At 40.3% G+C, this 9,953-nt stretch overlaps 1 long non-coding RNA gene across 13 annotated transcripts in view; it reads right to left on the bottom strand.

The window, feature by feature from the left end:
* Positions 1 to 3,379: 3,379 nt before the first annotated feature.
* LOC132681168 (uncharacterized) overlaps positions 3,380 to 9,953 on the bottom strand; it is a 159,793-nt gene continuing 153,219 nt past the window's right edge. For all 13 annotated transcript variants that reach the window (XR_013556060.2, XR_009610900.3, XR_009610906.3 and 10 more), the window contains one exon: positions 3,380 to 5,125. This is a non-coding gene — a long non-coding RNA (uncharacterized LOC132681168). The remainder of the gene's footprint in view (positions 5,126 to 9,953) is intronic.

Below are 9,953 nucleotides of genomic sequence, written 5' to 3'. Positions count from 1 at the left end.
GTTACTGTGCTTCTTACGGGCAGATACAGCTAACAGGCACAAGAACACCTGCCTGTCTCCCTCAGAAAATTAAAGTCATGGGCACAAACATCAGTCTACGAAATTAGGGGACCATTTGTGGCAAAATGAAAATGTGCCCTGTTACAGATACACTTCCCAAGGATATGGAGTATCTCTTGTTACAGCAGAACATAATTTTTCTCCTGGTCTTGCTCACTGTAGAAAGAACCATTAAGCCATTTACATTACAAGTGGTGGCTTCTACTCCCGTTAGGTAATATAATATGCTAAATGAACTTGCTGCTATGCTATATAGTGCTCTATTATAGACTTTCGCCATTAATTGGTTTGGGGTCATTGGCCATCTCAGTTAATGTGAGGAATCCATTGTTCTTTAAGCAAAATGTTCAATAGCATCTCCCATTGAAATGGGCCAGATTCAAATGATATGCATCGTTATGCGTGTGCCAAGGTACAAGTGTATGGGTTTTCCTGCATTTGTATTTAGGGTAAGAAAACAGAGTCCAATTTTTAAAGTTTAAATAAAGTGTTTACAGGTGTTATTTTGTCCCAAAGTTGTTTAAAGTCTGAGGAAATGTAGCCCGAGGAAAATACAAAAATCTGTAAGCCTCACGGTGATTTAACCCTTCTGGAGCTAAAGCACTAAGAAGGGAAAGCTGCCTTTCTCTTCTTTGCCCCCGTCTGCAGCTGCATGTAGATAACACTGCAAAGAGAACCATCACTTCTGCTACAACCTGGGTAATAATGTGCTCAGTTAATCTACACAACATAGAGTCATCCTCTCAAAAAGTAATTCACTTCTTTAAAAACTGGAAGGAAAATAAATATGGTGCAGTAAAATTGTTGAGTAGAGGAATCTATCTGGACATTTCACAAAACATTTCATTATGCTGACAATTCCCAGAAGTACTCTCAAGAGTGCTTTAAGCTGAGGATTACTGCACTGAAGCTGATGGACTTTTTTTGTAGCCCCTTTAAAAGGCAGTGAACCGTTTTTCTATTTTATTTAAATAATGCCCCTTAAAATGGATTTTTAGAGGTATAATAACTCCTTAAGAGTCAGTTATGCTAAACAGTTTCTCTTGATAGAAATGTTGTAAAACTCGTTAACTGCACAATTTCAGATGCCGGCTTGGTGAACACTAACTGACATGTGAATGACCAGAGTTTGTAAAATAAATTGCAATAGTTGTTGTATCACACAGCTAGCATTGCACAAGCTGGAGGCCACGAGGGGCTCCAACCTGACAGAAAATTACTTCAAGATGAATGAAAAGTGCTTGTTGCTCTTTATTAGTTTTTAGAGAACAATGAAAATGTTGAATTGTTTACAGAGGGCTGATTAAATGTGGTCAGTGGGGCCATGTCCCTACTGCTAACTGTTGGCCTCCTTCTCTCACTGACCCCCAACCTACCCACTCACACACCACCTACTCCAAGCACCCAACCCCCACCCTTAGCTCCCTGCCACATGCATCTTCTTAAGAGGCTATTATGGCTGCACATCTGTGTGTGAAATGTGCTCATTCTGACATTCCACTGCTGCTCAGAGCTGCAGAGGCCTTTGTTGGGTAAAACACTATTGTCAACTCTAACAAGCAGGTCGTGCAATTTGCTGGACACTGCAGCAGAGAATAGCCCAGGATGAATTGCTTTGGCCTCGAACAATGCTCAGTTCCATACTGGAATACATATGTATTTCTTTCAATGTGCAGTACTACAAAAAATCATGACATTTTGGGTTTTTTAAGGCTTTGATTTAAAAATATATACACACGATGCTAGGGTTAGACTACCACAAAATAGCCTATTTGTTATATTTACTTAGGATAACTACTGTCTTATGGCTAAAGGAAAAAGGCATGAAGTGCTTTAATTGGTCATTTGTGGTTTAAATCCCATTTATGTTTTACCAGAAAGCACAGTGAAAGGAAAGGCACTAGCTACCATTTTAGCTGACTCTTTGGTGTACTTAAAGGGGTGGTCAAAAACAGGGCATTTAGGAGGATGTTGTGGAGAATGATTCTCACTTTATATTTCCACAAAGTAAACAGCCTTTGATGGAAAGAAATATGAGAGCTCATTAATAAGCACATGCCAAACAGGAAGAAAAAACAGTCCTTTTACCAGACCAAGCTAAGTGAATCAGACCCAGAAGATGTTTGAGTAAACTAAAAAATTAAGGAAAAGCAAATCACTGCCACCCGGCTCAACAAACAGCCTTCCATGGCCCATCTCCTTCCTCACTCCTAACCTCACCCTTACACGCACACGCGTGCACACACACGTCAGGGAAGTCAGCGGTAACGGAGCAGTTCAAGTGCTATTTGTGGCATTCTGACACAACACATGGTACACACCCCTAATGTGTAAGCAGGACTCTCTTTCCCTCTGTGCAGAATATGCATTCTGAGCCTATTATGTGTATAAACAATGGCATATGTAATTACCTTACTAGGGTGGCAATTATTCCTCAGAATCAACAACCAGAGTTAAAGCATGTTCCCCTAAAAGACATTTGGGGATCAATTCTGGGTCAATTACGTCAGGCTTTGATTTATCACATGGTGTCAGGCTGTGTTAAAAAAAGAAAGTTAAAAAAAAAAGGCATTATGAGATAAAGGCTAAAGGCTTGACTCAAATTGGTTTGTTTCCAACTTTGCTTTCTCCCAATTGCTCTGCCCTCCCCCATTCTCAAAACAACTGTGATTTGCTGGGTTTTATCTGTTAGACAGTTTGCTGTTTGGGAATACTAAATGAAATGATTCTGGACTACGTCCAGATTTGATCTGCCCCCACACCACCAGGCACTGGGAATTTCTCCTGGGATGCAGCAGAGGGGAGAGGTTAATAGTTCAGGCTTTAGAATCTAAGAGATCTGGATTTAGATCCCCATGACTTAAGCAAGCTACATACATATCTCTGCAGTAGATAATGCCTACTTCAGATGGTTGCTGTAAGGTTTAAATGAGATAATTAAGTGAGAGAATATGTGTAAAAACACTTAGCTCAGCGCCTGGCATGTCGTGAATACCCAGTGAATAGAGTGATTGCTCTTCTATTGGTGGACAAGCCAGAGGAGGAGAAGCGGAACAGCCCCTCCAAAGGCCCACCCCTATTGAGCTGGCCAAGGGCCAGAGGAAGCAGAGTGGATGTTAGTACAAATCACAGGGCTGAACTGATGAATCCAAGATACTCATTCAGAAGCCCAGTGGACTAGACCGTATATGAAGAATCCAGTTGATTTGAGACTCATTCTAACGAGACTGACTATAAACTACAAACCAATGAAGGTGCTACTCTGTTAGCAAGACCCCTCTGTCTTTTTATAGAGTTTTAAGAACCACAGAAAAAAAGCTACTTTACACATTTTAATCACCAAATGTTACTCAACATATACTTACTATGCACCAGGTACTGTGCTAGGTTCTGGGAACACAGAGATGGTCCCTTCACAGATTTTCCCAGAATAGGAAACAAATGCTACAGTCTCATACAATATAGTTTTGTAACTCTGATTAACAAATATCCAATATCACCATCAGGAGTTTGGGGGCAGGCATCCTATTAAGGATGACTCATACAACTAAAGTTATCAGTCAAATTAGAACTACTCCTTATTGAGGAGCAAATAAAAGTTTTTGGAAATTAAGAAAGGAAGGTATGAGAATTCTTATCAAATTCTTTCGGAAGCAATATAATTTCCTATTCAAAGAACATTTTAAATCCATTTTCTATGGAGCAACATTGTTTATTCAGTAAGAGGGAAACAGCACTTACACGATTCATTTCTCAAAGGGCACATAGTGCTATTGGCAGTATGTATTGGCAGCTTAATTAAGAAGTCTGTTGATAATGATTTTAAGAAAAAAAAAGCTGGCACATTTTCAATTCAGATGGACACTACTGAAGACAAAGACATGTCTATTGTTGGTTCGTACATACTAAAATGTGTTACATACACTACATAAAATGTCCAGTGTCTGCAGTCATATTAGTGCCTTAACATTGGAAAAATCATGACTTATTCCCAGATCAGAAATAAATTTTTGAAAAAACTGTACAGTAATTTTGGAACATAGAAGACAACACAATGAACACTAAAACAGCCAAGTTTTCCTACAGAGTAACTGCCTAGGTCTGTTTTGCTCCTTCCCTGCCCTATCTTGGGTCCATGAGCTTTCCCAAGTTTGATCCAAATCTTCCCTTCCCCACGCTAATAACTTACTCAGAATGTCAGGCCCCTAGGGCACAGAAGGTAGAGGCCTACAGAGACAACAGATGTAATTCATCTACCTACTCTGCAAGAAATGTACAAACACAATATACTTTTCCAACAGACAATCTACACCTAAAGGGGAAAAAAAAATTTAATTCAATTAACTCCAACTATAATGTGTTAATATCTCTAACATCTACTGAATATTTATAAAATCAATGAAATAAATCCTACCTATTGAAACTCCAAAAAAATGGAAGATGTCCTGAGTTGCCCACATTAGATTATTTTGTTTTGTTTTGTTTTGTTTTGTTTTGTTTTGTTTTGTTTTGTGTTTTATTAAAGGGATTTAAAATACTTGCAGAATACACTTTTCCATTCATTTGTTTTCTATCTTAGGGACACACTTAATTAAGAGCAGAAGAAAAAAAGTGCCCTGAAACTAATTGTAAATCCATTGAAGGCAGGAAACACATCCTAATTGTCTCCCTCATTTTCCCTCCCCTATTTTGTGCAGTGATTCACACATAGTAAGTACTCAATTAAGCTGAAAAGACAATGCATGTTTCAATTCACATTAATTTGGAGGGGTTGCATTGATTTAAGGAACAGCTGAGACAAAAAAGGATAAGTTCAATCTTTCCTGATTTATGGCTAGTGAGGCACACTGTCTTGAAAACTTTGCCGAAGCTTGTGTAACACTGGCATCATTAACTGCTGGCCACTGTGGCATTCTTAATGTCTTGATTTGTTTGCATTTTTGCTGATGGTAACAAGATGATTCTCCAACGGCTGTCTTTCCAATAAGAAAATGTGAAAGGTGATGTGAAGCAGGTATTCAGTGAAGCAGGTATTCAGTCTACCCCTGTCCTACAGACAGTACATCTGTGAACAAAATGGAAACAAATGATTAATCCAAGCCTTTCTAAGAGCAACTTTTCAGAAGTACAGCAGTTGGTCTTTTGCTGATCACTACAATTATTTAGCTCAAACTTTCAAAAATACAACCAAGATCTTTGGTGGTGATGATGTTGTTTGAAGTTATCTTTCCTTACCTTAAATAATGACTTTGAAACCCATGCCACCCCAGGTGCAGATCCGAGCCCTAATAAAATCAGAAACACCATATATCTATACATTTTGAAAACAAAATGTCCCTATCCAGGTAAGGAATCTGCATTTTCTTCCCTTGCCTCCATAAACAGGAATAAACCCCTCCTGAGGTGCCGAGCCTTATCCCTTAATGAATAGTACATTTTGGTCCATGCCTGTGTCCCATCAAGTGGCACCAAAGTAGATGGCCAGGAAATCACAGCTGCAGACAGCCTCCTGCTGTGAAGCAGTAAGGCTGGGGAGGAGCACTCTTTATTCAGCAAAGGCTCTGAACTAACCAGGTAAGTAAAAGAAGCATAAACACTTCAAAGGTCACCTCCGGCAGACAAGGCCCCTTGATAGCAACACAGACAGATACAGGTAGGCCCCACCTTTAGGCTTTTCAGTCATACTCAGGCAGATGCACCTTACTAACACTATCTTAGAACAGGAAAGAAAACCATCTTTGCAAGAAACATTCACATGCTCAAGGGCTATTTCTCTCTAAAATGTCCCACTGCAGACCCACTGCAGTTGAGATGTAAAGCCAACAAACACACAAGTAAGCTTAGCCTTAACACATTTATTCACTAATTTACTTTATTTATTTGGGTTTTTTAAAAAGCAGGAGCAAAGTAATGTGCTTAAAGCACCCTTCAGCTCATGAACAAAAATGTCATACTATATGAGCATTTAATATCAGCCTGGAATCATTTTAGGTTTTTCCTTCTCTATCCATTATATCAAACTTGTCACTGAAACATCTTCTTAATTTGAAATGTCTTTTGCAGTGCCCTTTACTTCTGAATTTCTACTAAATCCTCCCTACCCCTTTGTCAAGACCTGATCTCCTCTGCCTGGCATATGACAGGCTCCTAGCTATGCCTACATCTCCTCTGCTCTAGTCTCAATTCCTTCCAGGTGATGCTACCTCCACTGGGCCTCCACTGCAGCCATTCACTCCAAGATCTGTCTGAGCTCGGTCCCCTGAAGTCTCTACTAAAGAGGTTCAGCCCAGCTGTGACCTTCAACCCATCCTCATCTGGCAGGCAAAAGAGAAGCAACCTCAGCCCACCAGATAGCAGGAACCGTATTCCTTCCTTGGCCACAAGTGCACTGAGTTGCACTGAGTTTACACGGCTTCATCATTTCTCCATATCCCTGCTTCCTCTAGACATGTTGGCCCAATCTTTGGAGCTGGCTTTTACCTTGACTAGTTTCCCTCTTTCCTTCAATACCATGTGCCTTGCCCTGAACTTAAACCTACTTGACTAGGGCCATGACACTACACTTCCCCAGATTCTATTCCAGAACTCCAGCTGCTGGCTGGGATCCAGCTACGATTAGATTGCTCCCTGCCATGACACCACCATTACTGACTCAATCTCACCTGCTGTCTACATTCTAGTTAACCAAGTCTCCTGCTGAATTGGATCTCCTCAGTTTCTTTCCTGACCCAACCCTAAGATCATCACTTCCTCTTGTTCACTGTGGACTAGACTGCGGGCTAACCCTAGTGCAGGCAGACTCCAGTCACTGATACACCTAGCCTTGACTTCTCTTATTCCCTGGCAACCTATGTCACTGAGATACTGCATAGAAACCCTGTCTTCTCAGCCTACACAAATTCTACTTAAGAGGCTAGTTTTTATAATATCTACAATGTCTTTATATTTATTCATTCATTCAATTTCCTAATTTATCCTCCCTTCATTCCGTAAAAACTTAAAAGAGGTTAACATTAACTTAGTTAAAAAAAAAAAAAAAACAACTTACATGACTACCTACAGGTTAACTCCTGCCTGAATTCTGAAGTACCCTACTTTCCTATTCTACTTCACTCTCTGGTCTCCAAAATGAAGTCTCTGCTTCAGGCACACAGATGCACTGACCTCTAAGCTCATTATGCATCACCCCCTCTTTTCTGCCTTATTAATTAGTTCCTTTCATCCTTTGGCACCTCACTTGTGACATGATCTAAAAAGCTTTCCCCAAGAAACAAATCCACATTGACTTATCTCTTACCTGGGTTCTTCTGGAATAATCAATAACACACAGTTCAACTACTTAATCTTCACCAAATGTTTCATATCTATTAGCTCCCAGACAATTAATTCTTTGAAAAGTGGGATACGGGGGTGCCTGGGTGGCTCAATCAGTTGAGCAACCGACTTTGGCTCAGGTCATGATCTCACAGCTTGTGAGTTCGAGCCCCGCGTCGGGCTCTGTGCTGACAGCTCGGAGCCTGGAGCCTGCTTTGGATTCTGCATCTCCCTCTCTCTCTGCCCTAACCCACTCGCATTCTGTCTCTGTCTCTCTCAAAAGTAAATAAACATTAAAACAATTTTTTAATAAAAAAAAAAAGAAAAGTGGGATAAAGGCCATGTCCTGTATTTGTTATGGTGCCTTCAAAGTACTTGATGTTGATCTCTAGAAGGACAGCAAAGTTCCACTTCCACATGCTCTCTACCCTTACTCCACTCCCCAGCCTCACTCCCATGGAGGAAAAGAGGCAAGGGACTGAATCAAGTTACTGGATTCAAACAAGCCTCTTAGCAGGCAGCGAAGCTTTTGGTCTTTGCGGAAAAAAGGTTAAAGTTTTGACTTCTGTAGGCTGTGGCGTCTTTGGAGTTCATCTCTTGTGATTCTCACGCTCTTTAGATTGCTTCTCTCCACTTCCACATGGCCAGTGAGGCAAAACAAGTATAGAACTGCCTTTCACTTGGGAGATGCTCCTCAATAACACTTCCTCCAGATAAGGCCTACGGCAGACTAATAAGACCAGCTCTAACTTAACTTCTATTTTTCTTTTTTTGTTTTTCTCTTAGTCACTAGTAAAGTAGGACCTAAAGAGCTGGACCCAGGAAAAAGGACCATGGAGGTCTACTGTGAGCAAGACACAATATTTCCAAGCAGCTCCATATGGGCAACTGAGTTCATCAGAGACTGCATTAGGTTTGAGAGCTGAGCAGGGGGGCTCTTCTCTTGTGAAATTTTGAATTAGCAATTGCAGATGACCAGAGTCCACTGTAGAATCATGTAATATTTATGATATCTCACATATTATATTTAAATATATCATACATGCACTGTATACATTCATATATATACATACATACACACACATACATACATAACTTTGATATACTACTTGGAAAGAAATGGAAAATGGACATAGGAATATCCCAAAGTCTTGAGCTTGTCTGTCATTGTCTAAGCCTGTGGTCAAAATTTTATTTTGAAACAATGTTCGTAATTAGCATATGACGCGGAGACTGCCAACTGTCCTCTAATACCCATTCTTTCCTTTTTCCTTCATTACTAGAACCCCTAAATTTTGAGAAGTACATGGCTACAAAAATATTTTTTCCTGGCAGATAGGTATAGCTAGTAGGATGTGAGTATGAGTTAGAAGTACAACATCTAGGAAATGCCTTTAAAAAGAATGATTATGGGGCACCTGGGTGGCTCAGCTGGTTAAGCATCCGTTGGTTTCAGCTCAGGTCATGATCTCATGGTTCATGAGTCTGAGCCCCAGTTGGGGCTCTGTGGTGATACTGCAGAGCCTGCTTAGGGTCCTCTCACACTCCCACTCTCTCTGCCTCTCCCCACTCACTCTCTGTCTCTCTCAAAATAAATAAATAAACCTAAAAAATTTTATAGAATGATTATGCATCTTCAGACATATGAATGAAGCCAACACCCAGGGATAGCTGAGTAGTAAGACAGAAGTTTATTTCTCCCCTCTTTGACAGTATAAGCATAAGCAGTCCAAAGCTGGTATGGCACCTCCACCGTGTCAGGGAGCTCTTTCTAGCTTGTTTGGAGTCTCTTAACCAAAGCAAAAGTTAGTTTGCTATAGCAAATACAGCACTGTATTTCTAGCCCTGCCACTTATGACCTATCAAACCAGGGACAAATTATTTAAATTCTATGACCTTATTTGTGTCTATACCTATTTCACAGGTTGTTACCAACATGAGATTGTATCTTTTTCCTTTTTTTTTTTTTTTTTTTTTTTTTTGCTTCCCATTATAGCCCCAGCTTCTATCACAGTGTCGGCACACAGTAAGAATCCAATAAAAATTAATTATTATTGCTGTTCCTATTGATATGCCAAATCTAGACACATAATGCCACACCTTAACAACAAAGCATTAGGTACTTCCAATAAAGATACGAATAATGCAACTAATCAACATGGCGTACATTAGAGTGATCGCTTTTTCTGACCCAAATCTTTTTTTTTTTTTAATTTTTTTAATGTTTATTTATTTTTGAGACAGAGAGAGACAGAGCATGAATGGGGGAGGGGCAGAGAGAGAGGGAGACACAGAATCGGAAGCAGGATCCAGGCTCTGAGCCATCAGCCCAGAGCCTGACGTGGGGCTCAAACTCACGAACCGTGAGATCGTGACCTGAGCTGAAGTCGGACGCTCAACCGACTGAGCCACCCAGGCGCCCCCTGACCCAAATCTTAATAAACCTGGTCTTACAGAAGGTTTTTTCTGACTTGTGAACTTAGCATTATGAAAGTTCATATATGTTAAACCACTGGTTGTCAACTTAATGAACTGACTTCACTTTCAAAAATTATCTGCCTAAATTGGGCATCCCTGGA

This window comes from Panthera onca, chromosome A1 (assembly GCF_046562875.1).
Source record: "Panthera onca isolate mPanOnc1 chromosome A1, mPanOnc1 haplotype 2, whole genome shotgun sequence".
Lineage (NCBI taxonomy): Eukaryota > Metazoa > Chordata > Mammalia > Carnivora > Felidae > Panthera > Panthera onca.
Note: the sequence above shows the minus strand (reverse complement) of the source record. Positions and strands in the feature narration are given on the sequence as shown.